Source organism: Pleurodeles waltl, chromosome 10 (assembly GCF_031143425.1).
Source record: "Pleurodeles waltl isolate 20211129_DDA chromosome 10, aPleWal1.hap1.20221129, whole genome shotgun sequence".
Classification (NCBI taxonomy): Eukaryota; Metazoa; Chordata; class Amphibia; order Caudata; family Salamandridae; genus Pleurodeles; species Pleurodeles waltl.
In genome coordinates this window covers 38,559,686-38,576,537 of record NC_090449.1, presented here as the reverse complement: position 1 = coordinate 38,576,537, position 16,852 = coordinate 38,559,686, and the positions used below count along the sequence as shown (strand labels likewise).

Here is a 16,852-nt window from a genome sequence, read left to right as displayed (position 1 = left end):
TAAAAAACGCACTGCATATGTCCCTTTCAGGTATATTGTCCTGCCCCATGAGAAATGCTGAAAATGTTTTCTCACAGTATCTTTCATTCAAGAATCATGAAAGCACCTCTACCCATCCACTCTATTATGGTAAACATATAACATTTATGATTTTACTGAACAGTCCACTGCTGAAATAAAATTGATACAATAGATCAGAGGGTAAATTTACCCTATACAGTGTGCTTTGACTAAGCAGACTGGTCTTTAGGAATTAGCACCCTGAGTTTTGGTAATGTACAAGCACCAACACAGTCAAGAGCAGTATTTTCTGTAGTACATAAAAGTTAAAAATTCTGTATCAATACCTGCAAAGTTTTTTTCCCCCTAAACCTCACTCCCTGGCGCACGCAAGAAGAAAACAAGTTATTTACCTGTAACTACAGTTATCCAGTATTGGTATCTTTCATAAATTCACATGCTTGAATCATCCCCGTCTTCGAAGTCGGAGTCCCATGGTACATGAAAAGCAATAATTAACAAATATTTTTTTTCCTATAGGCTATAACGGTAACACAAGTCACTCATTAAGTCCTTTTGTGAAAAGGACCCAAACCTGGTTGCTGGCCAATCAGGTACCAGCACCCTCTAGAACACTCTCCAGAAAAGCTCTTTCCCTCAGATTTTCTAGCACGAGAGTGAAAAAGGATCATGACCTGAGAGGAAATGCGAGCGTCTAAGGGGAGGAGGGTGGGTGTCATGTGAATTTGTGAAAGATACCAATACTGGATAACTGTAGTTACAGGTAAGTAACATGTTTTCTTATCCAGTATTGGATCTTTCATAAATTAACATGCTTGAATCTGAATAGCCAGCAGTACTCTTAATAAACGTCATGCCCGCAGTGGATGGAGGGTGTGAGCATAGAAATCCTCTAAAACATATTCCTAAATAACCAGCTCATAAATCTTGTATTATAAGCCTAAAACATAAGTAACTTTAACCATATTGCATAGCAATTATAGACTATTACATATAAAAAAAAGTTTCTACATAATAAAGGAAAGGTCTCACCTTAGTGAAAGAGATGACGTAAGACAGCTTGTCCAACTAGAGAGTCAGTTCTCTGCGACGACTCCAAACAGTAGTGCTGCGTAAAGGAGTGCGTAGTCTCCATGTCGCAGCCTGTCATATTTTATCCAGAGCAATGCCCTGGAACAGAGCAGCCGATGTGGAGACTGCTCTCGTGGAGTGCGCTCTCGGGTGCTTAGTCAACGGTTTTCCTGCTTTGGTGTGGCAAAACTGAATTGTAGAAGCAATCTACCAGGCTATGGTGGCCTTAGTGACCCCTGCTCCTTGCCGTCCATGAGCATAAGATACCAACAGCTGATCTGTTTTCCTTATTTGTTTGGTACTTTGGAGGTAAAATTTGAGGCATCTCTTGATGTCCAAAGAATGCAGAGCCTTTTCTGCGATTGTAGATGGATTTGGGAAAAAAAATTGTAGTATCACGGGCTCATTCAGGTGAAATGGTGATGGCACTTTAGGAATGTACCTGGGGTTAGTCCTGAGCAGAAAAAAAGTCATCAGAAAAAAACAGAAAAGGTTCCTTAGTAGTAAAAGCCTGTATATAGCTGACTCTCCTGGTGGAAGTAAGAGCAAGCAGAGTTGCCACTTTCCATGTGATGTACTTGAGTTCAGCTCTGTGAATAGGTTCGAACGGAGCTGTCATTAGCTGGGACAGGACTAAATTCAGATGCCACTCTGGCAGAGGTGGACGCACCGGAGGGAAAGTGCGGAAGAGGCCCTTCATGAACGGTTTAATATTCCTGGATGAGCCGAGTGAGGGTGTAGTGTAGCCATTTTTATATAGCCTTTGCGCGTTTGCTTAAAGCATTAGGCCTCTGTGCACTTTGTCCTAGATGCATTTTATTAGTTTGCTTAAAGCATTGGGCCTCTGTGCACTTTGCCCTAGATGCATTTTATTCAGTCTCGCACTGTTATTTTTCAATAGCCAGTTTCACGGTCTTATTTTATTTTCTTCTATCACACTGTTTAGCCTACTTCTGCACCGGAGTTCTCAAATAATACATTCTTGCTCACTCTGTGCTTCAGTCAAGGATACAGTCTGGTACATTGCCGATAGACGTGGTAGGAGTTTAGTCTTTTGGGTTCGTAGACGATACACATTCTTACGTAGGGACGTTTTTTAGCACATCGACATGTTAGTTATAACAACACATCCTAGTCCTAATACACGTAAGAGGGAGATTCCGACCAGGGAACCACAACTAGACGCTGACGGCCCTGTTGCAGATGCTGATCACAGGCCTTTGCTCAGGTATGAGGGTTGATGTCCTCCCGGGGAATCTGAAAGGCAAGCTTAGAGCTTAACATGCTGTGCTCAAAATAGAACTTAGTAGAGAGAACGTAATCTGGTAACAATATGATAGCGTTATTTCTGTTTCACTCTCCTCGTTACTATTTCAATCCTACTGTGTTGTACGGTTCTGGTTATTGCGGCTCACGCCTTATTATCTAAAATGCATTCGTTTTATTAAATCAATCTATAAAACCTAAACTGCCTTTGTCATTTGTATTTGAGGCCACACTTTGTATGAGAGAGCTGGTTAGGATCTGAGTGACCACGACTTCCCTGAGAAGCTCTAAGATGTCATGCGCTCGGCTGCCCAATCATCCCTTCCCTTTGGGAGAGATGAGGCACTGCTAGTTAGCCGGAGCAAAACGGGATCGAGGGTGACAGGGATCCTTCTCCGTGGGTTCGACTTAGTCCCCCACACTGAGAACGACCCTGATACCCAAACATCCAGTAGTCTCATTTAGGATAATGAGAGCCAACACGACAAGGGCATATCAGCAGAGCGTCTATAGGATGCTATAGCTGCCAAATGAATCTTAACTGATTCATGGCATAGACCAGCCTTTGAGAGGGTGAGAAGGTACGAGAGAATTTGTTACGGTTTCATCTGTAGAGGATGGAACTTGTTCTGAGAGCACCGAACACAAGATCTCTTCCATTTGAGCTTGTACGTCTTATTTGTACTGTCTGCTCGTGCCCTAGATAAAATCCGTCTGCATTCCTGATCAATGTTCATATCCTGGAACTCTCGGAACTCAGGAGCCAAGCGTGCAATTGAAGAGATGTTGGATCGGGATGAAGAATCTGACCCGGATTGTTCGTGAGAAGGTCATGGTTGCAAGGAAGGCACATGGGATTGGCCACGGACCGGCGTAGAAGCTCTGCGTACCAATACTGTCTGGGCCATCTGGGCGCTATGAGAATGATCCTGCAGCACTCAGACTTCATCTTCCTGAGGAGCATGGGGATCAACAGGATGGGAGAAAAGCATAGGCAAAGATCCCGGACCATCTCATCAAAAGAGCATTTCCCCAACAATCCCAGAGTGGGTATCGATTGGCGTAGAATTGGCATTTGGCGTTCTGATTGGTGGCAAACAAGTCTAGAATCGGTTGTACCCACCATTGGAAGACGCCGTAGAGTACCTTCTGGTTGAGTTCCCACTCGTGGCAGTTGTCCGTCCTGCTGAGAGAATCCGCCAGGACGTTGTTGACACCTGGCAGGTGCTCCACCCTGAGGCGAATATTGTGCAGTGTGAGCCAGTCCCAAAGAGATTGAGCTTCCCTTGAGAGGGAGAGGGATTTGGTTCCTCCCTGCTTGTTGATATAAAACATACTTGTGTTGTCCGTCCGGACCAACACTGATGACCCTGCGGTGCGTGGAACAAAAGCCTTGAGTGTGAGGTGGATCACCGTTAATTCCAACAGATTTATGTGCAAACCTTTCTGCGCATCCGACCATCTTCTCTGAATGCGCATGTCTTGTAACTGGCCTCCCCAGCCTTCCAAGGAAGCATCTGTCGTAATAATAAAATCTGCTATTGGCGTTAGAAAAGTAAGCCCTTGGGAGAGATAGTTGATCTAAGACCACCATCGTAAAGCCTGCAGAATTCCTGGTGTAACACTTATTAAGTCGTTGAAGGATCCTGGACACTGGGTCCATTGGAGCTGTAACGCCTCTTGTAAAGGTCTCATTCCCAATCTTGCTAGACGAACTAGGACGATGGCTGAGGAAATCATGCCTAGAAGCGACTTGAACAGTCGTACTGAAACACACTTTTTTCTGGAAATACTGACAGCCAAGTTGGTTAGCTTCCGCTGCCGTGCCGGGGTGAGGTATGCCTTGTTTTTGCTGGTGTCTAGTTCTGCACCCAAGAAGACTATCCTGCGTGAGGGAAGGATGACTGACTTCTGTAGGTTTACTGTTAGCCCCAAACTGCAAAATAATTTCAGGCAGGCGTTTGTAGCCCTGGACGCTAGTAGTGAAGAAGGAGCTTTTATGAGCCAGTCGTCCAGGTATGGAAACACCTGAAAACCCCTGTTGCGGAGAAAACCTGCGACTGGGGCAAGACATTTCGTGAAGATTTGTGAAGCCGACTTCAGACCGAATGGGAGAACTTTGAATTGATAATGGGCACCGGCCACAGTAAAGCAGAGATACTTGCGATGTTTTTGATGTATTGGTATGTGGAAATAAGCATCCTGGAGATCCACTGTTGTCATAAAATCTCCAGGATTGAGAAGGTGTAGGATATCCGACAGCGTGATCATCCGAAAGGATTGTTTCCGAAGGAACTTGTTGAGCTTCCCGAGATCTAGTATTGGTCTCCATTCCCCTGACTTATTCTTTATCAGAAAGAACCGGGAATAGAACCCAAGACCTATTTGCTGAACCAGAACCTCTTCTATCGCTCCCTTGGCGAACATCAGGAACACTTCCTGCTAAGCAGGCGAAGATGGAACGGTTTGGATGTTCCTGGTGGATGGTGCAGTGGTTTTTGTATGAATTCCAAGGTAAGACCTCGTGTCAATATATCCAGCACCCATTTGTCTGATGTTGTCTTTCCACTCCTAGATGTAATTGGAGATGTTCGCTCCCACTTGTTGAGTCTGTAAATATTGGTGAAAAATAGCCAGTGCCAGGTGATGATCATTGTTTTCTAGGTTGATCCCAGTTTTGGGAACCCTGTCTTTTCTTTCCTCCCTGTCTGGCGTATGCGGCAGTGGATGGTTGTCTATACTGCTGCTGATAGGATGGTCTGTATTGGGGCTGCTGATACTGCCTGTGAAAGGAACCTCAAAATTAGGTAAATCCCCTTCCTCTTGCACCCTGAATGGGCTGTTTCCGGTACTGCAAGGTACCTAGGGACTTAGCAGTATCAGTGTCAGCCTTGATGGCCTACAATGAGTCATCTACATGCTTGCCGAAGAGAGATTCTCCGTCGTAAGGCATGTCAAGAATTCTGGACTGCACTTTTGGTCTGAAAGATGTGGCTTTGAGCCAACCCTGCCGGCGTAATACCGCAGTACCAGCCAGCTGACGAAAAGCGGTGGAGGCTATATCTAGAGCGCAGTCAATTATCTCTTCAGACGTACGCTCACCTTCTTGGAGGATCTTCCATGGCTCTGCTTGTTTGCTTTCCGGGATGAGGTCAATTAAAGCCTGCATATCAGACCACATTTGTCGACCATAACGACAAAGATCGCTAAGGAATTTGCTGCCCGAACAGTAATTGCTGACATGGACGAGAACCTTTTGCCGACGTTATCTAATCTCCTTCCTTCTCTATCTGGAGAAGCAGAGATAGGCGCCGACGGGTTCTTAGAATGCCTTTCAGCCGCTTGAGATATGACAGAGTCCGGCTTTGGGTGACCAGTTAGACATGCCGGAGAGTCCTGAGTTGCCTTATGTTTCTTGTCAAGCTTTTGTGGCACTGGTGGAACTGTTGCCGGGTTGCTCATGATTTTGATACCCTCGCTCCATATAAAGTAAATAATAGGGCTGGCCCTTACAGACTTCCTTGCTTGTTCTTTAAAATCATGGAGGGAGCATTCAGACTGCGAGACAGATGTTGACAGGTAGAAGCGTGCGGCCACCCTATCCATTAAATTGTGAAAAAACCCTATATCCTCCGGTGGAGAATCTGAAGGGCGAGGAGGCAGTGGAGGCTAAGTAGTCATCCCATTCCTCAGAAGGATGCTGTGGCGTCGATATCTCCCCTTCTTCCTCCTCTTCCCCTTATGTCGAAACTTAATCTCCGGGGGGAGCAGCTAAAACGGAATGAGGAGTCATCCTAGGAGCAGCTGGAGGTGGAGGTACGCTCCTTGGTGTAACAGGAGAAGTTGGCGGTGGTGGTTGATCTTCTGCTGTAACTGGGAACCTCCTCCTATAATCCTGCAACACTGACTAAGTCCTGGATCAAGGAGGCAGGCATCTGGACAGAGTCTCTTGGTTGAGGCGGTGGTTGATAATAGCGCCCATGATGAGAGTAATAAGGTTGATATTGATCATACTTATCCTCATCCTCATCCTGGTATTAGACATGCAACTGAGATGGGCTGTGCGCATCTTCAAATGGACCCTCATCCGATTCCTCCCAGTCCAGCAAATGACTAGGTAATAAGGTTGATCGCCGATCTGGGCAATGATGTGATCTTAACCATAGCTCGAAGATAAGGAGACCCAGAAGAAGAAGGAATGGCCTCTATCTGGCTCACAGGCACCATTGGCACAGTCGAAGTTGTCAACGACGATGGTCCCGTCGACGGCACTGTCATAACAGATGATCCTTCCATCAACGACGGTCTCATCGACGATGGTGTCGACGACCGTGGTTTCGGTGACGGTGGTCTCGACGACAACGGCCTCGTCGACGGTGTCCTCAGACGGTGTCCTCATCGACTGTGATACAGCTGACGGAGCTCTCGTCGGTGGTGTTGCAGTCGACGGGGCTTTCGTAGACGATGTCATCGACGACGATGTTCTCGTCGACGTTGTCAGCGACGCAATTTTTTCTGGAATCCTCGTCGACAGAGGTTTAATAGAAGAAATAGGAGCCTTTACCACCGACGTCAAGGTAGTCGTCGCCGACGATGGTCTCGTCGTTGAGGTGGTAGAGACGGTAGATGTGAACACCGTCGTCGACGGTGGTGTCATCGTCGACTTGAATTTTGATGGATACCTTTCTAGAGGTAGAAGGCTCAGAGGAAGGAGAACGGTGGGACAACTCCTTTTGACGAGGAGAGGATGGCTCAGAAAAAATTGAGCCCTGTAAGCCTTTTGCACCTTCTCTATGATGCAATTTCTGCCGCTTTCTGGATCTTTCTGCCTGGCCCAGGTCCTCAGATTTGGACCTTTTGTGTGGCCTTTCTGACCCACTCTCCTCACCTGAAGTACAGGATTTTGCCTGTAACCATGTCAGAAGTCTACCCTCACGGTCTCTGAGGGTCTTTGTGGAGAAAGTACGGCATATCTTGCAGTCCTTCACCTGGTGTTGTGGGTAGAGGCAGTATAAGCAGTCTTTATGTGGATCATCCACATGGGCCTTTTCTTGCCACAGGTCTTGCAAGGGCGGAAAAGGCCTTTTCTAGAAGAATCTGACATCCTCAGAGTTTTCTTGAGAGAAAAAACACTTCTGAAGAAGCAGAAAACTGAGCAGAGCTCAGGGAGACTCCCTTCACATGACGTGCAGTAGAAAATCTGAGGGAAAGAGCTTCTCTGGAGAGTGTTCTAGAGGGTGCTGGTATCTGACTGTCCAGCAGCCAGGTTTGGGTCCTTTTCACAAAAGGACTTAGAAAGGCTATGTGAGTGACTTGTGTTACCATTACAGCTTATAGGAAAACAAATGATTGCTTTTCATGTACTGTGGGACTCCCACTTCGACGACGGGATGATTCAAGCATGTGAATTTATGAAAGATCCAATACTGGATAACTTTAAAGTTTATGGCAAGTGAGTGGTGACAACTGGAGTGGGTCAGACTCAACCAGGTTAAAATAAAGAGTATTTGAAAAAATTGGGATATGGGAACAAATTTAGAGTTCCCACAATAGAACCAGCAGCAGGGAGAGATCGATTTTTCAGCCTTCCTCAGTGGTGGCACTGAAGTTATGGAGAGAACGACTTCAGGAATGGAGTAGCAATCGTGGCCAGGGACAACTACCTTTGCTACTCAAAGTGAGAACTAACATGCGGCCTGAGACAGTGCTGTGGCTAAACATTGGTGAGGTTAGGAAAGGGGGTGACTGTTTTCCATCAATGTCATCCACACCACAAGAGGTCCTAGACCATGAACCTACATTCAATGGTTCTGAGGACCCCTATATGAAATCAGGTGGGTTGCTACTGATGGCTGTGCTGAAAACTCCAGAAATCAACATTTAGGTACCCTTTAAGCCTAAATCGGCCGTCTACTATGGTTAACTCTCTCAACTGTTTTTCTCGCTGTGGAAGCCTACTGAAAAGATGTCATGCAAACATGTTTGAACCCTCAATATGCCCCAGCATTTTCCACTTTGCAAAATCATCTGAAGAAAGAGATTGAAGTTCACTCACTCCCCTTGTTGATGTAAATGTAATCAGAAAAATTACTTTGCAGGAAAGGTGCTGCATCAAGGCCTTATGTATAGGCTACAAAGGAAGAGCCATTATTTTGGCTAGAAACAGATTCAACTTCCATGAAAGGGGGCTGGGGGGAGCAAAGGGGAGGGCAGGGGGCATTTGATTGGCAAAAAAGTGTTTTTTTCATTTGTAAAAGTCCTGTATCATATGAATAGTAATTTCTGAGATAGTCCTCTCCTCTTCAGTATGCTGCAATGGCAACAGGATATCCTTTAATGGGGGAGTAAGCAATGACAGAGCTCATTGGAGCAGATATGAAATGATTACATTCTCTTGACAGGTAATGGGGTCAAGGTTGTTGCGGATGTTACGAATTCTTCAACTATAATCCGTAAGAGGACCCAGGGGAGGAACTTTTCACTTGCTTAGGAATCTTCATACAAGGACCGTGGAAAAGCAATATGGCGGATTTGTCGACCTGCTGAGGAGCTCAGAATCCCCCTCACACAAAATCCTGTGAAATCCTGGGCACTGGGCAATAGATAAATGGAGTCCTGAACTACAGAAACAAGCAAAATGAGGACCTCTGGCTTGGCTGACCAGACTGATAGATCCTGTGGCCTAAGCATGGCTAAAAATGAAAAACGCCTCAGTCTAACAAGCTTGAGCAGTGGACATGCAGCCAGAAGAAAATAAAGAACTCCCGGAGAACGGAGAGCAGGTAGATTGTTCGTCTGACCAGCCTCACAGCTAGAATCAAACAAATCCTGAAGTGAGAGGGGTGGGCATCCTGTGGGGGAGCCAGAGGTGAGGCTGAGGTCCACATATGTGCCCTTAAGACGCCAAGAGCTTGGGCCCAAAAGAACAAAGCTATACAGGGTTTGCAAACAGAGCTTGAGGGGAAAACTGACATCTGAGGTCAACCTCCTAGCCACAGATGTGTGAAAGGTGGTGAATTGGGTTTAGACAGTGCAGGGAACTATTAATGCACTCCAGTCGGAGATGCTGAAAGAACAAATGGAGCAAAAGACAGCCAGAACCAACGTCTTGGATAATAGTGTAGAGAACATGGAAGCCTGCTTGCATCGCAATAATCTACAACTACTAACAATTTCTAGGAGAATGACTCCATAGTAACCCATAGAGATTCCCAATAAGTAATTGGAAAATCAGGCTGAGACAGTATTAGTGGTTTAGGAGACACAGAAGTGCCCCTTGGCACCATAAATGGAGCTTACGGCACACCTGGCCTAGGAAGCATAGCTGGTATTGATGGCCTGATCAGTTTTGGTGGTAAGTCCAGTGATAGCTGACATTCTTGTTTAGGATCCTCTGCTGGAACAACCAGATGGGTTTCTGCCTTCCTGCTGCTTGACCAGATGAAGCCCAGGTAAGCAGAACAAAGGATTTCCTTTGGTGAGCGGGGAGGGGGTTAACACCCTCTCCCTTTGGAAAAAGGTGTTACAAGGCTTGGGAGGGGTAGCCTCCCGAAGCAACTGGAATGCTTAGAAGAGTACATTTGGTGCCCTCCTCGCATAAACCAGTCTGCAGGTCAGGGACCTCCAGTACTAGCTTTGGCGCAAAAATAAACAATGGAAAGGGGCATAACCATTCCCCTGTCCATCACCACCCCAGGGGTGGTGCCCAGAACTCCTCCAGGTGGCCACTTGATTCTGCCATCTTGAATCCCAGGTGGGCAGAGGCCTCTGGGAACATCTGAGTGGCCAGGCAGGTGACGTCACAGCCTACTCCTGATAGGGGGTCACCTTGCTAGATGACCAATCACCCTTCCAGGTCTATTTAGGGTCTCCCTCTTGGGTGGGTCCTCAGATTCGACGTGCAAGACTCCAGCAGGACTCCTCTGCAATATTTACTTCAACTTCTAGCCACTGGAACCTCAACTGGAATCCACAGGCTGCAGCTACAGAGATGACTGTTCTGCAACATTGTTTCTCTGGCTCCTTCCAGCAACTGCAACATTTCCCCGACTGTGCATTCTATGAGGATGGCAAGGCTTCAGTCTGCACCAAGGAGCAAGAAGGAATCTCCCTTGGAGTGTAGGAGTCACTCCCCTGCATCTGCAGGCACCAACTGCAAATGACGAAGACCAGCTGCCTGGATTTCATCTCCTCTCCGCCAGACCTGCATGGAGCCTGCATCATGGGTGGTGATCTGGAGTGGTCCCCTCGGTACACTCTACCAACTGTCCAAATTGGGAGATGGTAAGCCATTGCCGCTCCACGCAAGATAGTACACCCTTGTACTGCATCTCTTGAAGCTACCAAGGCTTGTTGGCATCTCCTCCAAGGAATCTTCAGGCTCTGTGTAGCCCCAGCCACCAGCACTCTTATCTGCGACGCACAGCCCTCTGCGTGCTTCTCCTGCAGTGTGGGACTTCTTTCTAGGTGTGCTGTGTGGGCCTCAGAGACTCCTGTGCTTGCTGCGTGTGGTCATCGGTAGGGGCGGCCTGCTCTTTTTCTGACTCTCCTGGTCTCCTCAACTCTTCAGCTGCTCCAGGGGTGCATTGCTGACCGTCTTCATCCTACCGTCGACCAGATCCTGCATCCACAGATGGGTGGGTAGTGGCTCTTGCCCTGGAGAAAGGACTTCGAGAACAGTGCCTCTCCTTTCTCTCCCCTGCCCCCTACCCCTCTCCCCTTCCACCCCCAATCGGAAAAGTATTAGACTGTGTGCCACAGGCCCTGTGATAAGCGTGACCGATTGCAGTCATATTTACATTAAATGCAGTCAATAACCTCTTCTAGAGCTTTCGAGCTAGTGTCAAATTAATGACTTCCAAAAACACCCCTCATTTCCCAGCCCCTGGTGACTCCTAAGTGCGGCAGTGCCTGGGAAAAGCTTTACAACATACAATTGATTTCCCAACACCTTGCTTTTGCTCTTTTCTTCTGCCTTCTACATACTGACAGCAGGAACACTGCAGGCAGCAAAGTATGGGGCTGAACAGATGCTGGCATCTTTATGTTGTTTCCTTTGATTGCGAAAGGGAAACCCAACAGGAATTACTATTTCTGGCAAATAACAAAGATTTCCATACTTCTTTAACCTCCAAATCTGGAGGGATAGAGGCACATTTGTGGGGATACAGGAAATTGGGTGGGTAGAGAGGGCAAACGCAACTGGATTAGGAACACATTTTATTCTACTTAAAAAATCAGGTCTGCATAAAGTCTCAGATGGGTCATCTGGTTGCTACAAATACCGGTTTGTAATTTCATGTCATAGGTTTGCCGATACTGAAATAATTTCGCAGATTAATTTGCCTGATGCAAAAAATTTGATGTAACCTGAAGGCCACAATTTTGTGCTCTGTATAAGTTAGATATGTGAAATTCTATGTAAATAAGCAGCAAGTGGAGCCCAAGGGCTAAAGAGGCTGCTAAACGGTTTAACATTATTGTGCAGAATACATCAGGAGCAGTGGCACTTGCAGGCATTAACAGATATGTTCAATCGCCAATCTGCATTCACTGTACCTTTACAATGCTCCTTTTTATTCAAACAAAAAGTGCAATATTGGGTGTAACCCCTTTTTTTTGTTTATATGTGCAAACTCAACCCAAAAATATTTAAGCACTTTACATGAGCACCAGTTAAATTACACCACAACACATTCCACTTTTTCTCTATCTCTCTCTTGTATTCTCTGATGCACTATCCCTGCCTCACTAATATAGTTGACTGCAGATCTTCATGCACATTTATTTTCACATTACTTTTCAACATTTCCATCCCTCAATCACATGCTCTCCTCTTCGGGTCTCTTCTGCATACTCAAAAACTCCCTCTTCAGGAATTGTGCCCTCCTCTCCCATTCTTTCCATCTTTCTCACACAATAAGTCTGCTCCTTTCTCTCAATGTCAATAACGACTACATGTACAAACTGCTTATTCCCCTCACTCTTCCTATCTATTCTCTGCAGCTCTCACCACTATCTATTCACCATGCCACATAATTCTACTACACAAATACCCTACACAACGCACAATTCCACACCACACAAATAAACAATTAGCAATTCAAATACAACACACATATTTCAACTACACACATACATCCACTACAAAATAAAACAGCGATAAAAAACATTATCATTTACAATGCCAATAGTTCTAACTCTCACAAATGCGAGACCTATTACATTGCAAAGTGAAACATCCCCAACCACAATTCTTGAACAACGAAGTCGTAAACAACGAAAGCGGGCGGGCAGAGGGTATTTTTAGTTTTTAGGGGCAGGGTCGGGGTAGTTCAGGTTTTCGGGTTGGGGGTTGCAGTATTTTTAGGAGTGGGGGTTCGGGGTAGTTTAGGTTTTAGGAGGGTGGGGGGGGGATCGCAGTAGTTTCGGGGGCAGGGGGGTCATGGTAGTTTTTAGGAGTGGGGGTTGGGGTATTTTATTTTTTTCAGTTTTTAGGGGTGGCGTGGGGGGGGTCGGGGTAGTTTAGCTTTTAGGGGGTGGGGTTGTGGTAGTTTTAGGGACGGGGTGGAGGGTCGCAGTAGTTTTAGGGGCGGGGTTGGGTACGATTGTTTTAGGGGTGGGGGAAGTCGCATGCTGGAACCATGCATGCCTTTACCAGGAATGCCTTTACAACGAAAAATCGTTAAGGCATTTGTGGTAAAGGCATTCGTGGTAACAACGTGGTCATTGTTCTGATCACGTTGTTTAGGCATGCGTGGTTCCAGCATGCGTTGTTCCGACTCCTATTCCATTGCAAATGTTTGTTTTTAAATAATGACTCTGATACAGTACTAAACTGAAAAGCTTAAGGCCTATATATGCTTATGTCTATGAAATTACTTTTCTAAGGTACCAGGGACTCCCATCTCGATGACAGGGAAAGAGTCAAGCATATGAACAACCTATGAAAGTTCCAATACTGGAGTAACACTGCCTTCTACATTCAGAATAGTATTAATGATGTTGACAGTGTACGAAGCCGGTCTGGTGTGTGGTAGACATCTATGATGTTTGCACCTTAAACCAGGTCCAGGCAGGTTGGTGAACAGTGTCTAGGAAGCGAGGGCTTTCTAATATTAGCTGTGGTGAGCATCCAAGACCTATCTAGGAGGAGTGTGAAGCACCTCACCTGCATCCATAGTAGTCACACAGTAACTTATCACACATGAAAGGAACCACAGTGTTGCAAAAAATCAAGGTACTTTATTACGGTAACACTGAACTAGATTACTATAGGCAGACCCACCCAACTGGAGGTAAGTATACATTACTATATATATGCATTAAGTACTAGGAATTAGCATAGAAAAACAACAAGTATTGGCAAGAAATAGCAGAAAATAGCTAGGGCTCTATAGGCCAGCCAAATAATATACTAAATGCAAAGTTAGGTCGACCACTCAAAAATGTGGAGTAGTTCGGAGGGAGCTGGGAAAACTTGAGACCCCCGGAGGTGAGTACCTTGATGACCCCCAGCAAAAGAGAGCAGAAGTGGTCTCCCATCGGCTAACAAGGGGACTTGGAAAAGAAACTTTGCAAGAATAGGACCAGTCCAGCAGAACCCAAAGGTGGATTCTGGTTGAAAAGGACCTGCAAAAGAAGGTGACACAGTCCAGTCCATGCAGGGGTGTCCAGGTGGGGCAGGAGCCACTACCCACCCTTCTGTGGACAAAGATCCACATCGACAGTGGAAGATTAAGGTCAGATGTGGAGTCCAGAATCTGCAGAGGAGTCCCTGAAATCGTGAAGAAGTTGTCCCACGCCGGTCGCCAGTTTGCAGTCGGGTCAATGATCAGGAAGACCACCAACAAGCCTTGGCAAGTGCAACTCTGGCCAGAAAGGGATATGCAGAGCTGAAGAGGACCAGCAATCCAGGGCACTCAACCCTTGGAGGGAAGTTCGGGCTGACCCTCATCAGTCGGGAGAGCCAGCAGAAGCAGTCCCAACCCCCACATGAAACCCACTGGCAGCAGGCACAGTAAGTTGCAGGGGGGACAGTCAGCACACCTGCAGAGGAGTCCCACGTCGAAAGAAAATTAGTTACTTACCTGTAACTGTAGTTCTCCAGTATTGGAATCTTGCATAGATTCACATGCTTGAATCATTCCCCGTTGAGAGATGGTAGCCCCCGGTACAAATTACACAAGTAGTGTTGAAATATATTAACAAAAGGGCCCTAGGCCTCTTCAATTTAACAGGTTATCAGTCATTTTTAGGAAAAGGTCCAAACTTGAGCATCCCACAATCAGACGGCACCACCCTCTAGAATCCTCCTGAGAAAAGCTCCAGCACCTCAGATTTTCCAAGGAGAGAGAGAGAGAGAGAGAGAGAGGGAGGGAGAGGGAGAGATGTGTGAAAGTGAGCTTATCCGGGGAGGTGGGTGGGTTGCATGTGAATCTATGAAAGATTCCAATATACAAACTAGTTACAGGTAAGTAACTAATTTTCTTACTCCAGTATTGGAACTTTCATAGATTCACATGCTTGAATCAGAGTAGAGAGCAGTACTTATGCACATTGTACCACTGTAACCATGTATGTCACAAAACACCTGCGTATATATATATATAAAGAAATACTTCAAACAAAATACCATCTATCAACCCCATCTTTACTTCTCTTCACTTTTCTCTGTTTCTTTTTTAAAAAAAACATGAAAAGCATTCAATCTGTGGCCGAACATAAGAGACATAAACAATGTGCATACCTGATCTAGGATGGAGGGATGAAATAGATGGCTCACCTTCATCTGAAGAGGTTCCTGAGGACTGCTTGGCCCACTGCTACCTCTCCTTGAGATAGTGCTTCCAAGCAGTAAGGTCTTGCAAATGTATGGCAGCTCTTCCATGTTGCTGCTCTGCAAATGTCTTGCAGGGAAACCCCCGTAAACAGCGCTGCTGAGGAAGAAACTGCCCGCGTAGAATGAGCGCAGACTGATGAATGCAGAGGTTTACCCGCTGCTTGATGGCAGAATCGAATGGCTGAGGCGATCCATCTGGATATACTCTGCTTGGAAAGCAGTTGGCCTCGTCTGGGTGCACTGTAAGCTACGAACAATTGATTAGAGCGACGAAAGGACTAAGGGCCAGATGTAGCAAAGGGTTTTTCCCATTCTGTGTCAATGGGAAAATGTGTTCGTACATATGGCCCTTAGTTCTGTGCAAGTAGAATTGAACACATCTCTTAACGTCTAAGGAGTGCACTGCTCTTTCCGCAGGAGTAGATGGATGTGGAAAAAAGGTTTTTAAAACTAAGGTCTTGTTGATGTGGAAGTCCGAAGGGACCTTCGGGATGAAATGCGGGTTTGTGCGCAGCAGTAGTTTGTGTTGATTAATCTGTAAGAACGGCTCTTGTATGGAGAGGGCCTGTACCTCACTGACCCGTCAGGCTGACGTTAGAGCCACCAGTAAAGCAACCTTCCAAGAAAGGAATTTCAGAGAGGCTCGATGAATCGGTTCAAACGGATACTTCATCAACTGTGCTAAAACAATATTCAGGTTCCACGAGGGAGGAGGAGGTCTGAATGGAGGAAAGACCCTGAAAAGTCCTTTAAAAAAAGATTTGATTAAACAAGAGGAATATAGCGAGGGTGAAGAGTCTGAGCGCCTGTATGATGCTATTGCCGCAAGATGCACCTTTATGGAGGAATGCGCCAGACCTGATTGCGCTAAATGCAATAAATACAGCAATATTTGTTCCAGCGGTGAGGACAGTGGATCAATTTGCCGCTGGTGACACTACAAACAAAATCTTTTCCATTTGCAAGAGTAAGCCTTATTAGTGCTATCCGCTCTAGCTCTGGACAAAATGTTCATACATTCCTGTGGGATATTCAGATGTGCAAACTCCCTTTGCCCAGGAGCCATGCTGACAATCGCATCGTCTGAGGATCTGGGTTCGATATTTGTCCTTTGTTCATCGTTAGTAAATGTGGAGACGGTTTCAGTGGAATGTAGGGCTTCATTGATAGAAGAAGAAGCTCTGCAAACCGGTGTTGGCGAGGCCAGTACGGAGCTATCAATATCAGGATGCACGGCTCTGCCTTCATCTTCGTGAGGACTCTTGGGATCAATGGAATTTGAGGAAAGCGAAGATGTCTGACCAAACTATGGAAAACGCATTCCCCCAGGATCCCTTTTGGTAATGCCAGCTTGCGAAGTTCTGGCATTTGGCATTCCACTTGTTTGCGAACAGGTCTATTGTTGGCGTTCCCCACTGGGAAAAGACATAGGGGGTTATTACAACTTTGGAGGAGGTGTTAATCCGTCCCAAAAGTGACGGATATACCACCAGGCATATGACGAGTTCCATAGGATATAATGGACTCGTAATACGGCTGGTGGTATATCCGTCACTTTACCGTCACTTTTGGGACAGATTAACACCTCCTCCAAAGTTGTAATAACCCCCATAGTCCACTGTGGACTGGTCCAGCTCCCACTCGTGGCAGCTC

General features: G+C 46.1%; 1 protein-coding gene across 5 annotated transcripts in view; it reads right to left on the bottom strand.

Annotated features, from left to right (window-relative positions):
• The window catches only part of LOC138261016 (methyl-CpG-binding domain protein 1-like), a 1,081,642-nt gene that overhangs the window by 781,829 nt on the left and 282,961 nt on the right, over window positions 1–16,852 (bottom strand). The window lies entirely within an intron of this gene.